Below are 24408 nucleotides of genomic sequence, written 5' to 3' on the forward strand. Positions count from 1 at the left end.
CACTCTCATGCTCTCTCCTTCACAGTGACGGTGCTGCTGTCAACACAAATAATTATTAACTTCCGTCACAGAAATGGATGTTAATGACATGATTTTTATCCATAAGGACAATTCTTTCCAATTCTAAAAAAAAATACAGTTATATTTACTTCTGCGTCCTGCATGTCTTTTGTTGAAACATCTGACGATCACCCCGTGACACACACACACACACACACAGACACACACACACGAGGAAGTTAACCAGCTTGGGCTGCCGCTGATTGGTTGGCAGACACCTCTGTTTCTATTGGCCCTCAGTCTCCATGTTTCTGATCCTGGACCTGCTGAGATGTCCCAGGCCATTGTTGGCTTTGATCCTCATACATTTAACTTTGTCCTGAGCGGGCGGGAGTGCAAAGTTGTACCATCTGAAACGGCTGAAGAGTGCTCACTGCAGCGGGTGGGCGGAGGTGCAAAGTGACGCTTTGTAGGCAAAAAAAGAGCACCGCCACAAGTGCGCATTGTGCCAGGAAGGGCGCTCGGACGTGAAACAGTGGAGGGTTATCGCTTCTCGGCCTTTTGGCTAAGACTGCGATCGCCTCCTTTGGGTGGACTATTTTATGCCTTTTCGGCATTAAATCCTCACGCTTTGGAGGTTCTTTTTTGTGCGTGGTCAAAGTATTCCAACTCTTTTGCAGTTGCAGTTCTTTGTCAAAATTTTCCTTTATTATCCCCTTTTTTCAGGTTTTGCTTTTTGAACGAGTTTCAGTTGAAACAGGATTGGTGTCGTTGTTCCGTTTTTTTTTTTTTTTTTTGGAGGAAGGTAAGTATCCCTTTTTAGTACCTTTTTATCCACTTTTTACTCTTTTATTGGGTTTTAGTGTGATATTTATTATTGTTCTTTTAAGCATTTTATTTAAAAACTGTTTGTGGTGCCTCCATCATGTCGGCAAACTATGCTGGCATGAGGAGGCACCACAGCGCTAGATTTTTGTTTAAAGAAAATGAAGGAAAGCTCATAGAGATGTCCAGATTGGACTTCTCTCGGAAGCTAATTCAAAATATATTGAACTTCAAGCCAGACGATTTGAATTGCATCCTGTCATTGCCTTTTAACAAAGGTTTCGATGTAAGTTTTCGCACTGCAGCTTCGCTGCAGGAGTTTTGGACAAGATTTGTTAATGTGCAAGCCCAGTTTTCTGTGTTTACTGTTGAGAAACTTACTGACAATACTCTGAAGACAGTAATTGTCAGAATGTTCAATGAAATGGTGAACGCAGAAGATATCTGTATATGGTTGGGAAGATTCTGCACTGTTAAAGGCCAGGCAATGAAGGTGAGGGATGTTGACGGCATCTGGAACTGCGCCTGGAGGGTCCCCATCCAACAATGGCAAGACCCCCAGGGCTTCCAGGGTCTGAAACATCTCCCATCCATGATTGTCTTGGGAGAAAACAGAGGCTACATCCACTACCAGGGACAGCCCAAACTCTGCCGCAAGTGTGGGGAGCACGGGCACCTGGTGGAGAGTGTACGAATGGCAGAAAGTGCAATCTCTGTGGAGAATCAAACCACCTCTTCAGAGATTGCCCAAAATCCTTTGCCAACAAATTGAAATCCAAAAAAACGCGGGAAGGAAATGGAGGGCAGACCGAGGGAGTTAACGAGCTACTTGAAACAGCTGGGCTGGAAAATTCAAACTTCCCGCCAAAACCCCTGAATGGTGGAAAGCAGTCAGGTGAGGCCGAGGAGGGGGAGGGGCCTGCTACACCCCCACCAATGGAGAGTTCTGGAGAGGAGGAGGAGGTGGTGCAGGCAGAAGGCGGAGCTAGTTCAGAATGTGAAGAAGTCCAATCACAAGATGATAGCGAGGATGCCTCCCTCCCAGATGCCCAGCAAACAAAGAGGCTTGCATCAGAATTGTCCTCTGATTCTCCTATAGTCTCAGAGAAGAGGGGAAGAGCTGGGACTACCTCAGACAGTTCATCTGTGGAGGAGCCCAGAGTCTTCCCCTCCAATTCACCAAATGAGGTCTCTTTTTTAAATGTAGTTCTGCAATCAACCCCTAGAGACTCAAAGTTTAACAAAACCTTGCAACAGAGGCCAACCCCCAGAGTCCATCTGTTGTGACACAGATTTCTGAATAATATGCATCCTATTCTAATACAAAGCTTGTATACTAGTCATGCCATTACTACATGGAACAATTTACTATTAATATCCCATAGTTATACAGATTTATAACTACAGTAATGCAATCGTGTCAGCCTCTGTGCTTTTTTCCCCTATAACTTGTAAACTAAACAATTGGTCACACCATACAGGCAGGCTGTGTGTGTGTGTGTGTGTGTGTGTGTGTGTGTGTGTGTGTGTGTCTGTCTGTGTGTGTTTACAGAAGCAAATGGATCCTCTGATGCCTGTGCTGTCCATCCTGGACACAAGCTTCCCTAAGGACAGGCAGCAGTGTGTGCTTGGGATGACCAAGGAGGCCAAGGACGTCCTTAAGGCACATGCACGGGACCTTGAGACAGTGGACAGTAGGCTGAGAGACTCAGATAAGGCTTACAAAGAAGGTGAGAAGAGTGCATGCACAACCCTGTGCTTACAACTGCACTACTGTCTAGACATGATTACTTTAATTTTGTTCCCCCTTATTTATCTGTCTACAGCTTTGAAGAAATGCCAGATCGTCACACCCTCTCCAACTGAGGCGCAAGTCCTGGGGCAGCTGGTGATGACCTTTGGCCAGTACACCAGCAAGAGCTTCAAGTGGCTGGTCGAGAATGATGTCGGCTACTGCAAACAGTAAGTGATCGCCATGTGAATAGTGTTATAACTTAATAGTACTGTATCACTATGTTACATTACTATGCCATTTCAGCATCGTCGACCGCCACATGAAGGAGATGAGGCACCCTGAGAAGAGGAAGACCATCAACGACGAGTGGCTGAAGGAGCAGCTGGTCAAGTACGCGCACCTCTTCACCACCGTCTCGTGCCACCTGGAGGTGAATGTGGACCGGGCCATCTATGGACAGGGGAGGTTCAAGTCGTTCACCTACCTGGAGATGTGGCAGTGGTACAGCCTGCACAAGAGGCTCCTGGCGGATCCTCAGGCTGGCAGCGACGCTGAGAGGAAGAGGGCGCAGGAGGCCTACACGTCGGTGACACAGTGGCTCCTCATGAAGGAGGATGACACCAATTCAAAGGCCCTCAAGAGGTTCAGAAAGTACATTCTGGACAAGGAGGTTTGTGTGCAGGTGAACATGTGTATAAAGGAATAACATAACAAATGTATTCAGCACAACTGAAATGTAATATTCCTCCTAATACCTCAGCAGGGTGTAGCCACTCCTTCCACCGCGTCTGCTTCCTACAGCAAGCCCCCAGCAGCATCAGCAGCAGCATCAGCAGCAGCATCAGCAGCAGCATCTGCAGCAGCATCAGCAGCAGCATCAGCAGCAGCATCTGCAGCAGCATCTGCAGCAGCATCTGCAGCAGCATCTGCAGCAGCATCTGCAGCAGCATCTGCAGCAGCATCTGCAGCAGCATCTGCAGCAGCAGCACCACCCACCACCAGCAAGGCCCCTCCATCACCTCCTCCTCCTGCACCTCCCTCCATCACCAGCAAGGCTCGTCCATCAGCCACACCTACCTCCACCACAAAGCCCCCCTCAGGACCAGCACCAGCAGCAGCATCCCCCACCTCCAACGCGAAGCCGAAGAAGAAGGCCTCCTCCAAGTCGGCTGCCCCAGCAGCCCGTGCAGCTGTGCCTACCTCTTCACCGGTACCCTCCTTCTTCCGACACCGCGTCTTCTTCTGGAGGCCAGTTGGTGTGTGGCGCTACAGCGTCCGCTGCACCGAGCCCGGCTGCCCTGCCAAGGAACACCCGAAGGCTTTCCTGTACCAGCTGTGACATCAACGGCTGGTAAATGACTGATACTGAGGCCCAGTGACTGATCTTGACTTGTCTGAACTTTTTTTTTCTCTTATCTTTGATGTCCCTATGTTGTTGTTTGTGTATATAGTTTCCTGATTGCACTCCTACATGCACATGTATATAGTTCTCATTTGTATTGTTCACTTACACTTGATTTCTTGTTTGTTCCCATATCTGCTGTTGCACATGGCTCTCTCTCCTGTCTGCCCACTGCTCCTGGTCAGTCAGTCTGTCTCTGTCTCACACACACACACTCTCCCTCCACCTCCACCTCACCCCCCCCCCCCCCGCCCTCTCTCTCTCTCTCTCTCCCCCTCACACACTTAATTTCAAATGTCTTGTCATGAAAAATGTGCACTATACATGTCTTAACTTTGTTTACTAAATGAGAATGCACTTGAATAAATGCACTTCAGCCCTTAAAGTGCCTTGCATCGCAGTAGCAGTGTGTTGTGTCATTTCTTATTCCAAGTCAACACTTTCAATGTTCTCCTTCAATCTATTCATTATAATGTAACCTACCAGTAAATATAATCATTCATGATATACCATCATCTGTAATAATAAACACATTAACAGCATACAACTGTGAAGAAATAAAAAAAGTTGACTTAATAGACAATGTTGCAGAGGTAACAGTGTGTCATTTCCCCCATAATCAATGTCTCCATCACCATGTAGGCCTCAAACCAGCGGGTCGACCTATGGAAAGACAAAAATAAGAGCTTTAGAGTTTTTGTTTACATTCACATGTTTCTAAAAATAGCCACACCAATTAGTCTCATGTCTTTTTTTAACCACCTTTTTCTTTTTTTCATACAATACCAAGTACCAGCTGGTGGTTGAAAATAAATAAATCACTCAAATGAACAGGCATGATCATCCCTCACCTTTCGGCAAAATTCGCCGTTTTAGTCCCAAAATAGGTGACTTGTGTGAATCGTGTAGATCCGAAGAGTTTTTTTTTCTTTTGGGGGGGGGGGGGGGGGGGGGTACATCCACTGACGCATACAAATGGTTACAGCCAATCGAGATTAATAGCTATTAATAACTAGCGCTTCTTTTCTATTGGTGTTCTGATCAGCTGGTACAACCCACTCCTGGTTGCCAGTCCTCGCTTACGAATATTCCACTGATTCAGACAGCAAAGTCACATTTTTATTGATTGACATGGCAACCTCATTTCCCGCTGGATCTAAACTGACTAATGGAAGGTAAGTCGCTTACTGTGGCAAACTTGTGTACATAAATGTTATTCTAACATGCGTGCTGAAAATCATGTTTAGGGCATAACACGTTATCTAGCTCATGACGGCTGCAGATGATAAATACTAGTTGTTACCTGCTAGCCTGCTTTTGCGAGACGAGTGATATGGAAACTAAGCTCAGTGGTGTTGAATGGAGAAATTTCTTGTTATCACTGGATGGTTTTAAAAAACAGCAGACTTCATTTGGGCGTTTTTTGATTGTTAGAAAGCCGAGATTGTTTTTTTTCAACTGAGGAGCTCTCTTGACATGGGTTAAGAACTAGTCACTGTTCGCTACAACTTGTCTTGAACACCATGAGAGCTAGCTAAAGCTCCAGTAGAAATGCTTAGCTCCTGTTCGCTCGATATTGTTAATACAGTTAGTGTCAAGCTTGTTTTTAAAGCTACGTAACAGAAACACTGGTTGCCAGTAATGTTATTTATTGATTCATTGAAATGTAATGGTTTCAAGCCGCCTAAAAATAGCGAACGCCGCCCGTCTCGCTCTAAATTAAACACCAGGGTGAAATGATATCTGGTAGTCCAGTGGTTAGTTCTACCCAAATGTGAGAAACAGTGATTGGCCATTCTATTTGCTCTCAAAAGTGCTAGTGTTATGACACCACACAACTAATCTAAATTAAGAGTGACATTTACTTATGACCAATTACTGTTCTGACAACTGGGTAACCATGTTACAGAAACCAGCTCTTTTTTTAACACTGGCCCAATGGTGGTAAATTTAAGCTTAGTGTGGCTGGTAGAAAAGAAAACGTACTAGCCATTTTGTGTTTGGCTAGTAACATTAATATCTTCTTGTCATTTTGGGTCGTGGTGAAAAAAGTTAATTTCGAGCCCTGTTTACAGTTAATACTGATGTTTCATTTGAACTAACACAAAATATTCTTGCAGGATGAGTGTAGTAACAGAGGAGGATGCTGCAGCTGTGAAGCAGATAGACTCAGGGATCAAGGTGCAGCTGGAGATGGGCTTGGGTCAAACTTGAGGGAAAGGTTTGCGTGAAGGGGCAGGAGGTGTCCTTCAACATAGGGGATGTTTTCCAGAAAATGTGTGTGTGTGTTTGGCGCCTGCAGATCAGTGAAACAGTGTTGGTGAACAAAGCTTGTCATACCCCGCCCCCTGGGCCGCACGCGCGCGCTCTTCTCACCTTTTTAACCCCTGACCCATTTTCATGCCTGAATGAAGTGATCAATAGACAGCAATGCAAGCATTAAAACACGATTCAATGTCCAACACTCCCAATTAGACAAAACACTTGTATAAAACGATCATTTAAGTCGTATTTTGCACATTTCCCTAGATTCACCATGCCACAAAACTTCACCACATGGCCTGGCAGCTTTTGACAGCTAATTGACCAATAGTACAGCATGCCTATGATTTCCCATCCCTCCCTCTCCATGGATTTGATTGACAAATCTTTTACCCAATAATATGCCTTATCTGTCCTAGAGTCTACATCCGATTTTGCACTTTGTACGCGCTGAGGGCCATTCGCAAGGGTCAGTACAGCCGGTGTGCAATGGCTGAGCCTCGTCCTGGGTGAACCACCTTCTTGATCATGGTATCTCCCCTGCCAGGTAAGTATGAGTTGGAACTGTCAGAGGCTGACACCTCTTTTCCAGGTGCCTCACTCGGCCGGACGGTGCAGTAAATTCAACTGTCTGCAGTGCCATGCCAGCAGCTAACCTGAATCTGAAAAGCTTGCAGATTAAAACAGTCCGGCTTTTCTTCATCTTTCTGATCAGTTCTTGTTTCAACAACCAAGGAACTTGGAGCACATATTGATTTAGTTTTTCCACTCTCCCCATCTCTAGAGCCACACCCAACCCACACTGGGAAAATTCTTAGTTGAGGCAAAACCCTCACGGCTTAATATGTCCAGTGCAGAAATGCTGCCGTATTCTCATCTCGTTGTTGCCATCACTAAGGCAACGCCCACCTGCCTGGGGTGACTGCACTGTATGACCTCAGCTGACAACTGCGCAGCTGCATATCAGCTGTGCAGACCTGCCGCAGCATTCAGCAAACCTTGCAAAACATGGGTTTTAAAGATGGAAAGGTGTCGTTAAAGCAGCAACGCCAGGACAAAAACCAAGGTAGAGTTGACCAGGGATATTCACGTTATACAATCAAACCAGGGGAGAGCGCGAACGCAGTCCCCCACTACCAGAAATTATGCAGTCGAGATTCCCACATTTGGGGAATTCGCAAGGGTCAGTACAGCCGGTGTGCAATGGCTGAGCCTCGTCCTGGGTGAACCACCTTCTTGATCATTGTATCTCCCCTGCCAGGTAAGTATGAGTTGGAACTGTCAGAGGCTGACACCTCTTTTCCAGGTGCCTCACTCGGCCGGACGGTGCAGCAAATTCAACTGTCTGCAGTGCCATGCCAGCAGCTAACCTGAATCTGAAAAGCTTGCAGATTAAAACAGTCCGGCTTTTCTTCATCTTTCTGATCAGTTCTTGTTTCAACAACCAAGGAACTTGGAGCACAAATTGATTTAGTTTTTCCACTCTCCCCATATCTAGAGCCACACCCACCCACACTGGGAAAATTCTTAGTTGAGTCAAAACCTCACGGCTTAATATCTCCAGTGCAGAAATGCTGCCGTATTCTCATCTCGTTGTTGCCATCACTAAGGCAACGCCCTCCTGCCTGGGGTGACTGCACTGTATGACCTCACCTGACAACTGCGCAGCTGCATATCAGCTGTGCAGACCTGCCGCAGCATTCAGCAAACCTTGCAAAACATGGGTTTTAAAGATGGAAAGGTGTCCTTAAAGCAGCAACGCCAGGACAAAAACCAAGGTAGAGTTGCCCAAGGATATTTACGTTATACAGTCAAATCAGGGGAGAGCGCGACCGCAGTCCCCCACTACCAGAAATTATGCAGTCGAGATTCCCACATTTGGGGAATTCGCAAGGGTCAGTACAGCCGGTGTGCAATGGCTGAGCCTCGTCCTGGGTGAACCACCTTCTTGATCATTGTATCTCCCCTGCCAGGTAAGTATGAGTTGGAACTGTCAGAGGCTGACACCTCTTTTCCAGGTGCCTCACTCGGCCGGACGGTGCAGCAAATTCAACTGTCTACAGTGCCATGCCAGCAGCTAACCTGCATCTGAAAAGCTTGCAGATTAAAACAGTCCGGCTTTTCTTCATCTTTCTGATCAGTCCTTGTTTCAACAACCAAGGAACTTGGAGCACAAATTTATTTAGTTTTTCCACTCTTCCCATCTCTAGAGCCACACCCACCCACACTGGGAAAATTCTTAGTTGAGGCAAAACCTCATGGCTTAATATCTCCAGTGCAGAAATGCTGCCGTATTCTCATCTCGTTGTTGCCATCACTAAGGCAACGCCCACCTGCCTGGGGTGACTGCACTGTATGACCTCAGCTGACAACTGCGCAGCTGCATATCAGCTGTGCAGACCTGCCGCAGCATTCAGCAAACCTTGCAAAACATGGGTTTTAAAGATGGAAAGGTGTCCTTAAAGCAGCAACGCCAGGACAAAAACCAAGGTAGAGTTGCCCAGGGATATTCACATTATACAGTCAAATCAGGGGAGAGCGCGAACGCAGTCCCCCTCTACCAGAAATTATGCAGTCGAGATTCCCACATTTGGGGAATTCGCAAGGGTCAGTACAGCCGGTGTGCAATGGCTGAGCCTCGTCCTGGGTGAACCACCTTCTTGATCATGGTATCTCCCCTGCCAGGTAAGTATGAGTTGGAACTGTCAGAGGCTGACACCTCTTTTCCAGGTGCCTCACTCAGCCGGACGGTGCAGCAAATTCAACTGTCTGCAGTGCCATGCCAGCAGCTAACCTGAATCTGAAAAGCTTGCAGATTAAAACAGTCCGGCTTTTCTTCATCTTTATGATCAGTTCTTGTTTCAACAACCAAGGAACTTGGAGCACAAATTGATTTAGTTTTTCCACTCTCCCCATCTCTAGAGCCACACCCACCCACACTGGGAAAATTCTTAGTTGAGGCAAAACCTCACGGCTTAATATCTCCAGTGCAGAAATGCCGCCGTATTCTCATCTTGTTGTTGCCATCACTAAGGCAACGCCCACCTGCCTGGGGTGACTGCACTGTATGACCTCACCTGACAACTGCGCAGCTGCATATCAGCTGTGCAGACCTGCCGCAGCATTCAGCAAACCTTGCAAAACATGGGTTTTAAAGATGGAGAGGTGTCCTTAAAGCAGCAACGCCAGGACAAAAACCAAGGTAGAGTTGCCCAGGGATATTCACGTTATACAGTCAAATCAGGGGAGAGCGCGAACGCAGTCCCCCACTACCAGAAATTATGCAGTCGAGATTCCCACATTTGGGGAATTCGCAAGGGTCAGTACAGCCGGTGTGCAATGGCTGAGCCTCGTCCTGGGTGAACCACCTTCTTGATCATTGTATCTCCCCTGCCAGGTAAGTATGAGTTGGAACTGTCAGAGGCTGACACCTCTTTTCCAGGTGCCTCACTCGGCCGGACGGTGCAGCAAATTCAACTGTCTGCAGTGCCATGCCAGCAGCTAACCTGAATCTGAAAAGCTTGCAGATTAAAACAGTCCGGCTTTTCTTCATCTTTCTGATCAGTTCTTGTTTCAACAACCAAGGAACTTGGAGCACAAATTTATTTAGTTTTTCCACTCTCCCCATCTCTAGAGCCACACCCACATACAGTGGGAAAATTCTTATGTAACCCGGAGGTATCCCTGAGTCACGTGATTTCAGTTCAGTATGTCAATTTATTCTCAGTAATAAATAAATAGTTACACTTATGATAAATAGTTTATTTTTACGTTTTTTTGTTTATTTGTACTTGTAAAAACATGGTAAAAACACACTATATAGGATATAATGTGAAATATTGAATTTGAACATAACTGTGAAATATATGCGAGTTCAGGAGGGTATCGCAGGAATTGGGGAAAAGAGAGGGAGAGAACGGGAGGAAGAAGCTCCAGGCAGGTTTGCTAGGAGAAGTGTTTGAGAGTTACACGATTAATTTCCTCTGTTAAGTCGTCATTTATCATTTATTGTGACACTTTGTTTTTTATGGCGCAAGCTCAATCCGGGTTTTTGAATTTGATTTATAACATTGTTTTTACTATTGGTGAAGTACTACGAGTGTAGACACCGCGATAAGGCAACGCACATGACCGAGTGGTGCATGATAGCTAGCTAAAGTAAAAGAAGTGTACACCAGCGCGCCGATTGTTGCTGGTTATTTTGATAGCAGGACAAAGTCGTGAATGTTGCTTGGTTAGCGCCTCAGACTACCAGGGACGTCTGAGGTTCCACCAGGTTAACCATCGAGGGATCAACGCGCCCTGGATAGCGCCACTGGCGACCAGGATAAAGTCAGTGGTTCCTCCGGGCACCGAGGGATCAACGCGCCCCGGATAGCACCACTGGCGACCAGGATAAAGTCAGTGGTTCCTCCGGGCACAGAGGGAGGCTCGAGCTTCGTGTCTCCACGTTTGCATGGGAGACGTGTGACACCACAGACAACCCACTGCAGCTCGCTGGGGTCGTGAGTAAAGACAGACTTTGACGGGAATAAACTTGAGAGAATTAACAGGCCTGCAACGTTTGTTGTTTTCATAGCCGGCTTTTTGTTTCTTTTATTTGGTGCACCGGTGCATTTTTGTATGAGTGTTGTGACTAAAAGGGTGACGTAAGCCTCACGCTCTACTTTCGGGAGTGTGGGTAACATTTGGTTTTATACTGTGGGGCTACTGTCTGCAATAGTAGCCTAGTCTAAGGGAAGTATTGGCCAACTGTTTTTGTTTTGTCTTTGATTAAGGGGGAGAGGTTTTTTGTCAATGTTTATGTTGAGTTACAGGGACAACGTTGTGCTGGGTTAGAGGAGGAGGAGCCTACTCTTCCATGCTCTTTTGAAGTTGAAGGGGCTGGTACTTAAATTTAGGTACTGAAGGGCTTATAATTATGCAGAGTGTGGCCACGGTTTAGAGGTGTGGTCGGTAAAAGCAGTGAATATAGTGACATATAGTTTGAAGTGTACTATTGAGTACCTTTGATTTATTGTTTTTTCATTTTGTGAGCTTATACGGGGGCAACATAGTAGTTGAGAGTGGGAGATTACCCATTTGTGCATTTTTTGTTTGAACTATTACATAAATGGTGCTTGAATAAATATTTTCTTTTGGAAATTCATTGTATAACTTGTCAGACTCCACTCACTTTAGGGTAACTGCATTACCAGGTACACATACTTACTATAGCTCAGCACGAACCCACTTTTGTCCACTTATTTATCTGAACGGTATTAGGAAGGGCTACATAAAATGGCGACGAGGATGGGATTTGTTTAGCAGTGGGTGTATTATTTATGTTTATGTTTAAGTGAGTGGAGTAGTCTAAGTTTAACATAATAACTTATCAGTAGACATGTCAGTGTTAATTAATTGGTGGAAGCGTGAGGGGCTAGACCTCAAACATGCCTTAGTTGTCCGCCAAGTTCCAGCTGATGTCAGCATGGACACATTAGAAGAAACACTCAATTCCCTTAAACGTCTTGGTCGAGTTAAAGTGAAGGGAAGGATGTTCGATCCTCAAAGTAATGGATTGATGGTGCTTTGTGCTTGCAGTCAGGTAGTGAATATAAAAGCAATTCCTCTTGATGTGATACCTAGGACGGGAGGGGAGCCATGGACACTCAGTGTGCCCGAGTCAGAAGAAGAAGAAAGGGTGACCTCAGCACCTGTGCTTCAAACTGAGCCCTCAACTCTCACCACAGAGCAGTTCTTAAAGTCCATAGGGGACATCCTAGAGAAAACCCAGCGAGCAGGTGCACCAGAGAACACTGCTTTCCGGAGGCTACGAGCTTTTTCTGGAAACGTCCCAAAACAATAGACACATGGTTGATGCAGGCCCACTTGATGGTGGACGAATGTGAGTGCTCTATGGGGAAAAACGCAAGCGCATCATTGAGAGCTTAAAAGGCCCTGCATTAGAGATCGCACAAGCAGTTAGGTCTAGTGACCCCAACGCCACACCCAAGGATTATCTCGAGGCCTTAGAGTGTGCCTTTGGGTCTTCTGTATCAGGAGAAGACTTGTATTATGCATTCAGATCGCTGCGCCAAAATCAAGGAGAGAGGTTGTCGGATTTCTTGCGTCGCATTGAACATGCATTAACTAAGGTCGTTCTTAGGGGTGGGGTGACAGCTACCCAAAGAGACAGGTGCGTATTGAACAACTTCTACGGGGCGCGATTGAGTCAGACCTTGTGTTAGTACAACTACGTCTCCGTGAACGCAAAGTCAACCCCCCTTCATTCTTACAACTTCTAACTGAGATACGTGAAGAGGAAGACCAGCAGTCAGTGAGACAGAAGTCAACAACACTGAATGCTAAAGCTACCGTACGGCAAGTTAAAACAACTGAGGATGAGCCGCTGAGTTCCACTGATGCAGCTAAGCTACGGGCAGAATTGGACAAGCTCAGAGTGGTAGTTGCTAAATTGACAGCCAATGAAGCACGACACACAGCACCTAGCAGGGAGACTGAGACTACCGTAGCCCCACACAGTCATCCTATGGACAACGACAGTGAGGTCAGGGCCCTACAGAGACAGGTAGCTGACCTTCAGCAACAACTGCAGATTATGACTGTGAACCACCGCAGTGTGCCTTACAGTGCATCCCCAGCATGGAAGCCTCAGGGTGGGGGTGACACTTATCCCAAACCAGTGTCTGCTAACAGCAGGATGGCTCAGCTTTCTAGTGGATTAGGGGAGTATTTCTGCTATCGTTGTGGGCAGGATGGACATATAGCCACTCGGTGCACTGCTGAAGAAGATTCGGGTAAAGTCATCACTCGACTAATTCGTAGCTTGCGTAAACAAAAAGGGGAAGACTCCTCTCAGAACAACCCTGACTCAGCTGATACAAATTGCCCGGTGAAGAAAAGCCAAGTGGAAACCCCAGTAGCCTCCCTCCTTCCTGACGGGTTAGTGGGAAAACCGTCTCTGAGCCCTGTGAAGATCGAGGGACATGCATGTACTGCCTTGATGGATAGCGGGTCTACTGTTACCATTATTTTCGAGAAGAGGTACCGTGAGCATTTGTCTCATCTCACCATCCAGCCTATTTCAAGGTTATGCATCTGGGGCCTAAGTGACAGTAGCTACCCTTACCTGGGTTACGTGGCAGTCTCCATGCAGATCCAAGATGGTGAAGGCCGTTTCCTTACCCAGACAGTCCTGGCGTTGGTATGCCCTGACCCCCAAGGACCAGACCAAGTTTCAGTGATTATAGGTACTAATGCAAGGGCATTTCACCATGAACTGGTGACAAATAGCAGAGCAGCGGGACACCACTCTGCGATGGCCTGGAGAGTGACTGCTGGTCTCCCGACACCAAACCCTGAAACACTGAAGAGTCTTACTTCAGATCATGTGGGGCAGGTTAAGTGGGTGGGCCCAGGGCCACTTACTTTGACGCCAGGGGAATCCTGTGTAGCTGTCGGCAAAGCTACCCTTGACGGGGCAGGGAATCCTGGGATACTGGTTGTGGATAGCTCAAGTGCCTTACCACAAGGGGTGGCCTTGCCTCCCTGTGTGTTGTTACCAGCTGACATGAATAAAGACCGTTGTAAAGTTCTCCTACAGAATGTCTCCCTGAAAACAAAATCCATCCCCAAAGGGACGGTCATAGCGCAGATCCATAGAGCCGACGTGGTGACTGGTCTTGCACAGGCCCCATCCGTCCAGGATGCCATTGATCCAGCTTTGTTTGATTTCGGAGACTCCCTGTTACCTCAGAAGTGGCGGGACAGACTAGCTCAGAAGTTAGCAGAAAGGACTAAAGTGTTCTCTGTGGAGGAATGGGATGTAGGATTGGCTAAAGATGTGGAGCACCGCATTAGGCTTTCAGACTCCCGACCTTTTAGAGAACGATCCAGACGCATTGCTCCTGGAGATATCGATGATGTACGGCGACATCTACAGGAGTTGTTGGCCGCCGGAATAATCAAGGAATCACGCAGCCCGTACGCATCGCCCATTGTCATAGCAAGGAAAAAGAGTGGCAAAATTCGCATGTGTATCGATTACAGAACCCTAAACACACACACTATCCCAGATCAGTACACAGTACCTAGGATAGATGATGCCCTTGACTGTCTATCTGGGAGCAAGTGGTTTTCTGTTTTGGATTTAAGAAGCGGTTATTACCAAATTCCTATGTGTGACGAGGACATGGAGAAGACCGCTTTTATCTGTCCACTGGGTTTCGATCAATTCGAACGAATGCCGCAGGGCATCATGGGCGCTCCTGCGACGTTCCAACGTTTGATGGAGAAAGCAGTGGGAGATATGCACTTGTTGCGGTGCTTAGTGTACCTGGATGACATAATTGTGTTCAGCCACACAATCGAAGAGCACGAAGAGCGGTTGCTTAAAGTCTTGGACCGCCTGGAGGAATTTGGGCTGAAAGTATCCATTGACAAGTGTCAGTTCTTTCGAACTTGTGTTAAGTATGTAGGGCACATTGTATCTGAAGATGGGGTCTCCACAGACGCAGACAAGATTAAGGCGGTGGCCCAGTGGCCACAACCCACAAACCTGAAGTCATTGCAGTCATTTTTAGGGTTTTGTGGTTATTACAGACAATTTATCGCCAACTACTCTGCAATTGTGCGCCCCCTGACTGACCTAACAAGAGGTTATGAGCCCCCCAGACGGGGATGACCAAAACAAAACGAACAGGGAAAACACTACTTGAGCAAGGCTGAGCCATTTGGGGAACGATGGACTCCCGCCTGTACCGAGTCATTCCAAAAAATTAAGACTTGCTTGATTCAGGCCCCAGTGTTAGCATTCGCTGATCCAACCCGCCCTTACATACTGCATGTGGATGCCAGTTTCGATGGCCTGGGAGCTGTGCTCAACCAAGAATACCCAGACGGCCTGCGACCGGTAGCATTTGCAAGCAGAAAGCTCAGTGTTTCAGAACGCAACTACCCAGTTCATCAACTTGAATTTCTAGCCCTAAAATGGGCCGTAGTGGATAAATTTCATGACTACCTTTATGGCCTTCGCTTTACTGTACGCACAGACAATAATCCATTAACCTACGTCCTGACTAGTGCTAAGCTGAATTCCTGTGGCCATAGGTGGTTGGCGGCCTTGTCTGTGTATGATTTCTGCATAAAATACAGACCAGGGCGCAAAAATGTAGACGCTGACCTTTTGTCCCGAAATGTAGTTGAGCAGGTCGGGTGTATTACCCCTGATGGGGTCAAAGCCATCTGTGAGCCCATTCACACCCCTGTGCTCAGTGACCCTGCAACTAGATGCGTTGATCAGTTGGGTGCCCCACCCCAGTGCGTCCCGCAGGCGTACTTTCACTTCATACAAATCAGCGAAGGGAATTTGGAGCCTTTTAGTTTAGGTGAGCTGCGTGTGGCACAGGATGCCGATGACACCAATAGTAAAATGAAACAAGCCCTACTAGCTGGTAGACCAATTGCCTCCCCACGAGATTCCCCAGAACTCAGTGCCCTACAAAGGGAGTGGCCACGTCTTATTATCAAGAAGGGAAATGCTATATCGAAACACTGTCAGGAAATTAGGGAAACAGATTTCCCAGTTCGTGCTACCCAAGCAGTTGAGAGTCCCTGCCCTACAGTCACTACATGATGAGGGAGGGCACTTGGGCATTGAACGTGTCATTGAACTGATGAGGGAGAGATTCTTCTGGCCCAAGATGGCAAATGACATAGCCAACTACATAAAGAACTGTGGCAGATGTGTAGTTAGGAAGACTCTCCCTGGACGTGCCGCTCCATTAAACCAGCTTACCAGTAGTGGACCACTCGAGCTGGTTTGCATTGACTTTTTATCAATAGAGCCAGATTCCCACGGAGTCACGAATGTTTTAGTAGTGACAGACCACTTCACAAGATACGCCCAAGCCTATCCCACTCGGGATCAGAAGGCCCCTACGGTTGCAAAAGTACTGGTTGAGAAGTTTTTTGTCAACTGTGGGTTGCCTGCTCGGCTCCATTCCGATCAGGGGAGGGATTTTGAAAGCCGACTAATCAAAGAGATGCTCAAAGTGTTGGGTATACGGAAGTCTAGAACGACCCCTTACCATCCTCAGGGAGACCCTCAGCCTGAGAGGTTTAACCGTACTTTGCTCTCCATGTTGGGTACTCTAGATTCTGGAAAGAAACAAAGGGGGAGTCAGCAAATATCCACTCTTGTTAATGCGTACAATTGCACACAAAATGATGCCACTGGTTACTCCCCCTATTTCTTAATGTTTGGGAGGGAGGCCCGCCTTCCCATAGATGTGTGTTTTCGGGCAGTGTTTGACAGTGAGGAGGCAGTCACTCACCAGAAGTATGTTGACAACTTGAGAGGTGACCTCAAGAACGCATACCAGTTGGCCATGGAAGCCTCTACTAAAAACCATCAAAAGAACAAACGGGCTTATGACCGAACTGTACGCCAACAGGCTCTTGAAAAGGGGGACAGAGTACTTGTGCGGGCATTAGGGGGAACTGGTTAACAGAAGCTGAAAGACAAATGGAGTTCACTGCCCTGTGTAGTTCTTGAAAAGTTGCCGAACTTACCTGTTTATCGGGTACAACCTGAAATGGGAGCAGGGGTAGTGAAAACCTTACATAGGGATCATTTATTACCCATTGGCGAAGTGGTAAGATTGCCCTATTCCAAGAATAATGACAAAGAGGAGCCAGAGCCACACACAAAGGGGGTGGCTACACGGCGCAAACACCGGGGAACACGAAACAGTCACCATACCCAACATACTGATCATGAATCCAGTTCCTCTGATGAGGATAGGGACTATTATTCTCCTAGAGTCACTGTAAGTTTAGATCCTGATATCCCACCATCCATGGAAGTGGCTGCAAGTATGGAGAATAGAGGTCAAGATGTGTTGGAAGCAATTTCCCCACCGTCAGCACAGCTTACTGCAGAGAGTGGTGGGGCTGATAATAGCGGCGAAGAGAATCCTCCTATCATAGAGACAGATGCAGGGTTGGCATTAGATAATGGTGATGTGGATATGCAACCAGCTCACGTAGAACCGACAGAAGGTTCTGCAAATAACACGGACAGTGTCATTGTGTCTATTGACTGTGAAGGTATAGGACAGTATGCCCCTAGAGGGAGGCGACAGCCAAAGCCAGTGCTGCGGTTCAACTATGATGAATTGGGGAAACCTTCAGATTGCCCGGTAGTTATTCAACACAAGGGCATACGGGTATCAGTCAGCAAAGACAGGGTCAGCCCCAATACTGCATGTTTGATGATTCGTATCGTTCCCATGGTCTGATGGGGACATACAGACCATTTGAAGGGGGAGGGTGTAAGTCAGTTCAGTATGTCAATTTATTCTCAGTAATAAATAAATAGTTACACTTATGATAAATAGTTTATTTTTACGTTTTTTTTGTATATTTGTACTTGTAAAAACATGGCAAAAACACACCATATGGGATATAAAGTGAAATATTGAATTTGAACATAACTGTGAAATATATGCGAGTTCAGGTGGGTATCACGGGAATTGGGGAAAAAGAGAGGGAGAGAACGGGAGGAAGAAGCTCCAGGCAGGTTTGCTAGGAGAAGTGTTTGAGAGTTACACGATTAGTTTCCTCTGTTAAGTCGTCACTTATCATTTATTGTGACACTTAGTGTTTTATGGCGCAAGCTCAATCCGGATTTGTGAATTTGATTTATTACATTGTTTTTACTATTGGTGAAGTACTACGAGTGTAGACACCGCGATAAGGCAACGCACATGACCGAGTGGTGCATGATAGCTAGCTAAAGTAAAAGAAGTGTACACCAGCGCGCCGATTGTTGCTGGTTATTTTGATAGCAGGACAAAGCAGTGAATGTTGCTTGGTTAGCGCCTCAGACTACCAGGGACGTCTGAGGTTCCACCAGGTTAACCATCGAGGGATCAACGCGCCCCGGAGAGCGCCACTGGCAACCAGGATAAAGTCAGTGGTTCCTCCGGGCACCGAGGGATCAACGCGCCCCGGATAGCACCACTGGCGACCAGGATAAAGTCAGTGGTTCCTCCGGGCACCGAGGGAGGCTCGCGCTTCGTGTCTCCACGTTTGCATGGGAGACGTGTGACACCACAGACAACCCACTGCAGCTCTCTGGGGTCGTGAGTAAAGACAGACTTTGACGGGAACAAACTTGAGAGAATTAACAGGCATGCAACGTTTGTTGTTTTCATAGCCAGCTTTTTGTTTCTTTTATTTGGTGCACCGGTGCATTTTTGTATGAGTGTTGTGACTAGAAGGGTGACGTAAGCCTCACGCTCTACTTTCGGGAGTGTGGGTAACATTTGGTTTTATACTGTGGGGCTACTGTCTGCAATAGTAGCCTAGTCTAAGGGAAGTATTGGCCAACTGTTTTTGTTTTGTCTTTGATTAAGGGGGAGAGGTTTTTTGTCAATGTTTATGTTGAGTTACAGGGACAACGTTGTGCTGGGTTAGAGGAGGAGGAGCCTACTCTTCCATGCTCTTTTGAAGTTGAAGGGGCTGGTACTTAAATTTAGGTACTGAAGGGCTTATAATTATGCAGAGTGTGGCCACGGTTTAGAGGTGTGGTCGGTAAAAGCAGTGAATATAGTGACATATAGTTTGAAGTGTACTATTGAGTACCTTTGATTTATTGTTTTTTCATTTTGTGAGCTTATACGGGGGCAACATAGTAGTTGAGAGTGGGAGATTACCCATTTGTGCATTTTTTGTTTGAACTATTACATAGTTTTATTTTTTCTATTGAACATATAAATGGTGCTTAAACAAATATTTTCTTTTGGAAATTCATTGTATAACTTGTCAGACTCTACTCACTTTAGGGTAACTGCATTACCAGGTACACATACTTACTATAGCTCAGCACGAACCCACTTTTGTCCACTTATTTATCTGAACGGTAATAGGAAGGGCTACACTTAGTTGAAGCAAACCCTCACGGCTTAATATCTCCAGTGTAGAAATGCTGCCGTTGTTGCCATCACTAAGGCAATGCCCACCTGCCTGGGGTGACTGCACTGTATGACATCACCTGACAACTGCGCAGCTGCATATCAGCTGTGCAGACCTGCCGCAGCATTCAGCAAACCTTGCAAAACATGGGTTTTAAAGATAGAAAGGCGTTATTAAAGCAGCAACGCCAGGACAAAAACCAAGGTAGAGTTGCCCTGGGATATTCACTTTAAACAGTCAAATCAGGGGAGAGCGCGAACGCAGTCCCCCACTACCAGAAATTATGCAGTCGAGATTCCCACATTTGGGGAATTCGTAAGGGTCAGTACAGCCGGTATGCAATGGCTGAGCCTCGTCCTGGGTGAACCACCTTCTTGATCATGGTATCTCCCCTGCCAGGTAAGTATGAGTTGGAACTGTCAGAGGCTGACACCTCTTTTCCAGGTGCCTCACTCGGCCGGACACATGCCAACTAACAAGTAAGCCCAATCAGACTCTAAAACCTGCTCCTCTATTACCAATTCCAGCAGTCAATCAACCTTTTGAGCATGTGATCGTGGACTGTTTGGGCCCCCTCCCTCGCTCGAAATCCGGTACTATCTATCTTCTCACTGTAATGTGCCAAGCCACTCGCTATCCAGCAGCATACCCGTTGCGTACCATCACTGCTAGGTCGGTGGTGAGAGCGTTGTCACAATTCATCTCTATATTTGGCATTCCAAAAATCATTCAAAGTGACCAGGGTTCGAATTTCTCCTCACACCTTTTCTCTCAAGTGTTGAAGCAGCTTAACATCAAGCATAACAAAGCATCTGCGTATCATGCACAAAGTCACGGAGCATTAGAACGTTTCCATCAAACGTTGAAGTCGTTGCTACGTTCTTATTGCATTCAAATGGAAGGTGACTGGGAGGAGGGTTTGCCCTGGTTAATGCTTGCGGCTAGGGAAGTAGTTCAAGAGAGTACAGGGTTTAGCCCAAATGACTTGGTGTTCGGCCATACTGTACGAGGTCCGTTAGCCATTTTGAGGGACCAGTGGATGGGGGAGGACCCTCCCCGGAACCTGTTAGACTATGTGAATGGTTTTCGGCGTAGACTTTATGCAGCTGGCGAACTGGCCAGGGAGAAAATGGAGCATGTGCAGGGAAAAATGAAAAAGCTCTATGATAGACGTACGGAACGGTGGGTTTTCAGTCCTGGTGATCGAGTACTGGCGCTGTTGCCCATCATAGGCTCGCCATTTCAAGCCAAATTTAATGGCCCACACACAGTTTTAAGGAAGCTTTCTGATTTAAATTATTTGATTTCGACTCCAGAGCGCAGGAAAACCACCCAATTGTGTCATGTGAACCTGTTAAAACCATATTATGAGCGTGCGTCAAAATCACCTGGGTATGGTGCACAGGTTATCGCGGCGAATTCTCATCCAGCATGTTTAGCAACTAGAGCATCAGCGGTCACTACACCTTTGTTGGTGAGTGAGGTGGAGGCGGATGGGTTACCAGCTGTTGATCAAGCATTAACACATGGGCGGCTGAAAAACTCTGAGGCTCTCTGTAACCTTGAGGCATTGTTGCAACATCTGCCAGAGTTAGAAAGGGCAGAGTTGGCAGAGTTGATTAGGTCTTTTCCATGTTTGTTTGGTGATACGCCTACTCAGACCCTCCTTATTGAACACGATATTGAGGTGGGAGATGTTCAGCCTATTCGTCAACGTTTTTTTCGTCTCAATGCTGAAAAACGCAGGTATCTGGATGCCGAAATTAAGTATATGTTGGAGAATGGAATAGCTGAGCCATCCTCCTCAAGCTGGGCATCGCCTTGCATCACGGTACCCAAAGCAGACGGCACACCAAGGTTTTGCACTGACTTCAGGAAAGTTAATGCTGTCACCAGACCTGACTCGTTCCCACTTCCTCGTATGGAAGATTGTGTAGATGAGGTTGGTCATGCTAAGTTTGTAAGTAAGTTTGATATATTGAAAGGGTACTGACAGGTCCCTTTAACTCAGCGGGCCCATGAAATTTCTGCATTTGTGACACCGCACAGTTTGTTTTCTTACAAGGTTATGCCTTTTGGCTTGAGAAATGCGCCAGCGACATTTCAACGCCTTATGACTCGTGTTCTGGGGGACCTGGAGGGTTGCGCTGTCTATTTGGATGACGTGGTGGTGTTTTCTGACTCTTGGCGTCAGCATGTCGAGCGCATCAGGGCGCTGTTCGGTCGCTTGGCTGAGGCCTGTCTCACCGTGAACCTCTCAAAATTTGAGTTTGCCAAGGCGACAGTGACTTATCTTGGCCGAGTTGTGGGTCAGGGGTGCGTCCGTCCTGTGGCTGCTAAAGTGAGCCCGGTTGAAAATTATCCGGTACCAACCACGAAAAAGGAACTGTTGCGTTGTCTTGGATTAGTGGGTTACTACAGGTGTTTTTGTCGCAATTTTTCCACTGTTGCATCGCCACTCACTAAACTTTTGAAGGCAAAGGCAGTGTATATATGGACCCCTGAATGTCAACAGGCTTTTGAGAACATTAAAGCCTTGTTATGTACAGCTCCTGTTCTTGAGGCACCACGGTTTGACCGCCCTTTTTCACTGCAGGTAGATGCGAGTCATGTGGGTGCAGGTGCTGTTCTATTGCAAGCTGATGATCTGGGTGTTGATAAGCCAGTGAGTTTTTTTTCCCAAAAAGTTTAACTCCTACCAACTAAATTATTCAATCATCGAAAAGGAGGCACTAGCTTTGATATGGGCTTTGAAACATTTTGACGTGTATGTAGTTTCAGGCACTGCACCCGTGGTGGTCTACACGGATCACAATCCACTAACCTTTTTGAACTCCTTGCAGTGTCCAAACCAGAGACTGATACGATGGTCTCTGATGTTGCAGTCTTATGGGTTGGACATCCGATACATAAAAGGATCAGAGAATGTGGTGGCGGATGCCCTCTCTCGGGCCCATTAGAAGTATGGGTTGGCGAGGGACCTGGTGTGTTAGGACAACTTTGATCGGTTGATGTCCCCTTCCAGTTCCGCTTGCGGTGTCTGTTCCTGCCTCCTGTCTTTCTCCTCTTAAATGCTCACAGAAATCCTAGGCAAATCTCTGTTGCTGAGGAGCAAGAGTTTGGTGTGCTGGGGGCAGATGGCAGTGGTTGGACTTTAAGCTCCTAATGGGGCAAGTGTTTTTTTTCTGATTTGTTTTTTTTGATAACTTTTCATTGAGCATTTAATAGTGCTGGTTGTGTGTTGTACCTACTAGGTTTTAAACATATTTCGGTTCCCTATATTGAACCTCTTTTTAGGGGGAGGGTGTCACAGCCCCTGGGGCTTGTGCTGGGCATGTCTCTCTCCTCCCTCTTTCTTTGGCTGTGTTCGAAACCGCCTACTACATACTTGAAAACGGCATACTCATCGATCTGACCGTATGCAGAGCGTTTACACACAGTGCACTTCACTCCTGCCCGAGCCGAAATCAGCCGGCCTGAAAAGCTGATTTCGCTTAAGCTATAAACTCTGTAAATATATAACTTTAGCAACATTTGAAACATTTTCAGGCGAGAAAGTAGTCATTTAGACCCCCAAGGTGTTGAAAATCTGACAAGATACCGGCTATTTATAATTTGTTCTCACGAATTCGGCGCTACTAAAGCTAGCCGCAGTGAGCAACGCACTTCCGGTTATGCCATTTTGACTGCTCTCGTCCCGTTAACGGAATTTGACCGTTCAAATGGCGATGGGCGACGTCAAATTACGTTGCATCTTGGGTATTTTGAGTGTGACGAGTAACCTCATGATGAATACTCAACATTTCGGCGAATCTAGTATGTATCTAGTGTACATCCGGGAACTTAAAAAAGTATGACTAGTAGGAATAGTAGGAGAAGTAGGTGGTTTCGAACACAGCCTTTGTCTCCTCCCTCAGACTAGGAAGCTGGTTGGAGTGTGCAGCAGTGATTGCGGCAGCTCGTACACCTGGCCGTCTGTGGGAGTGGTTTTAAGCCCCCTTATTTTGTTAATTCTTCCCTTTTGGTTCCTGGCTGGGTTTGTGAGAACAGCATTGTGTTTTGGGATTGTTTGCTTTATCCTTTTGATATGTTTCGCACCATACAACACCTTTGCCGCACATTTATGCTCCATAACACCACTACACTACTGATGACTGATTGCCACATCCCATTGTTTTACTTTTGTTGAATTCGTAGCTTAAGTTCGAATTGTTTAAATAAATTTGATTTCCTTATAACTTACAAACCGTGTGCTTCCTCCTTTTTGATACGGCTTTTGAGCCAGGTCGTGTCATTAGTAAAAGCAAAGGTAAAATCACAGCTTTGATGATTAAAACCTTTCCTTCAATGGTCAGTCCTCTAAGTCCCCAGTATCCTAGTCTTTGCTTGACTTTCCCTACCACGTCTGGCCAGTTTGATGACCCTCCTCCTTCCCTGTCAAATTTAATCCCCAGTATTTTCTGTTTGGTCTGGGTTATAGTCACGGGGAGTCCTGTTGTCTCGGTCGCTGTCCATGGCCCATAAAATCAGGCTCGGGTCTTGTCTCTGTTTAGTTTTGCCCAGTGTTCAAACTATGCCGAGATTTTCGGGGGGTCAAAAGTGTAATCGGTCTCCAATTCTTCAAGTCAGTCTTGTCTTTTTTTTGTGAAGATAAAATTGGTCAACAGCTTGTTTAATTTCTTCCATTGTATCAACTGTGCACCCGTTCTCTTTTGTTAGCTTTGAAATGGCCCCCCCTTTATTTACAATTTTCTTTGTAGCGCTGTAGTCGCTTTTGCAGTCCCATCATGCGTCTGTTTTCCCTATTCTTTTTTCTCCTACCTGCCTGTCTAAAGAAAGTCTGGGTCTTTTCCTTCACCATTTCCCACCAGTGTGCACGTGTATCGTAAAAGTCTTGAAGGGTCTGCCACTCGTGGTACTGCTCCCGGTACTGACTAACTATTTCATTTTCTTCTAAAAGGGAGCAGTTTAGTTTCCACAGACCACTTCCGGAAGTCACACCCGAAGATAGTGATAGGGTGCAGGAAAGAATAAGGTGATCAGAAAAGAAAACGGGGGTCAATCTAGCATCGGTTGGTGGGCAGTCCCGTGTAAAAAGGTAATCTATACGAGAGGCTCTGGTGCCATCACCACTGAACCAGGTGAAGCCCTCCTCTCTGGGATGCATGGTTTTAAAACAGTCCTGAAGTTTAAAATCCTTGCA

General features: G+C 46.5%; 5 non-coding genes and 1 pseudogene across 5 annotated transcripts; all 6 read right to left on the bottom strand.

Annotated features, from left to right (window-relative positions):
* Positions 1–6604: 6604 nt before the first annotated feature.
* On the bottom strand, positions 6605–6779 carry LOC142366572 (U1 spliceosomal RNA; annotated as a pseudogene).
* Positions 6780–7329: 550 nt separating this feature from the next.
* Positions 7330–7493, bottom strand: LOC142366083 (U1 spliceosomal RNA). Its single transcript, XR_012766712.1, has one exon. It is a non-coding gene; the product is annotated as a U1 spliceosomal RNA (small nuclear RNA).
* A 548-nt stretch (positions 7494–8041) lies between these two features.
* LOC142366320 (U1 spliceosomal RNA) lies at positions 8042–8205 on the bottom strand. The gene has a single exon (XR_012766783.1). It is a non-coding gene; the product is annotated as a U1 spliceosomal RNA (small nuclear RNA).
* A 548-nt stretch (positions 8206–8753) lies between these two features.
* On the bottom strand, positions 8754–8917 carry LOC142402479 (U1 spliceosomal RNA). Its single transcript, XR_012773371.1, has one exon. It is a non-coding gene; the product is annotated as a U1 spliceosomal RNA (small nuclear RNA).
* Positions 8918–9465: 548 nt separating this feature from the next.
* Positions 9466–9629, bottom strand: LOC142366095 (U1 spliceosomal RNA). The gene has a single exon (XR_012766717.1). It is a non-coding gene; the product is annotated as a U1 spliceosomal RNA (small nuclear RNA).
* Positions 9630–19448: 9819 nt separating this feature from the next.
* LOC142366010 (U1 spliceosomal RNA) lies at positions 19449–19612 on the bottom strand. The gene has a single exon (XR_012766695.1). It is a non-coding gene; the product is annotated as a U1 spliceosomal RNA (small nuclear RNA).
* Positions 19613–24408: the final 4796 nt, after the last annotated feature.

The sequence above is a fragment of the Odontesthes bonariensis genome, chromosome 2 (genome assembly GCF_027942865.1).
Source record: "Odontesthes bonariensis isolate fOdoBon6 chromosome 2, fOdoBon6.hap1, whole genome shotgun sequence".
NCBI classification, from domain to species: domain Eukaryota; kingdom Metazoa; phylum Chordata; class Actinopteri; order Atheriniformes; family Atherinopsidae; genus Odontesthes; species Odontesthes bonariensis.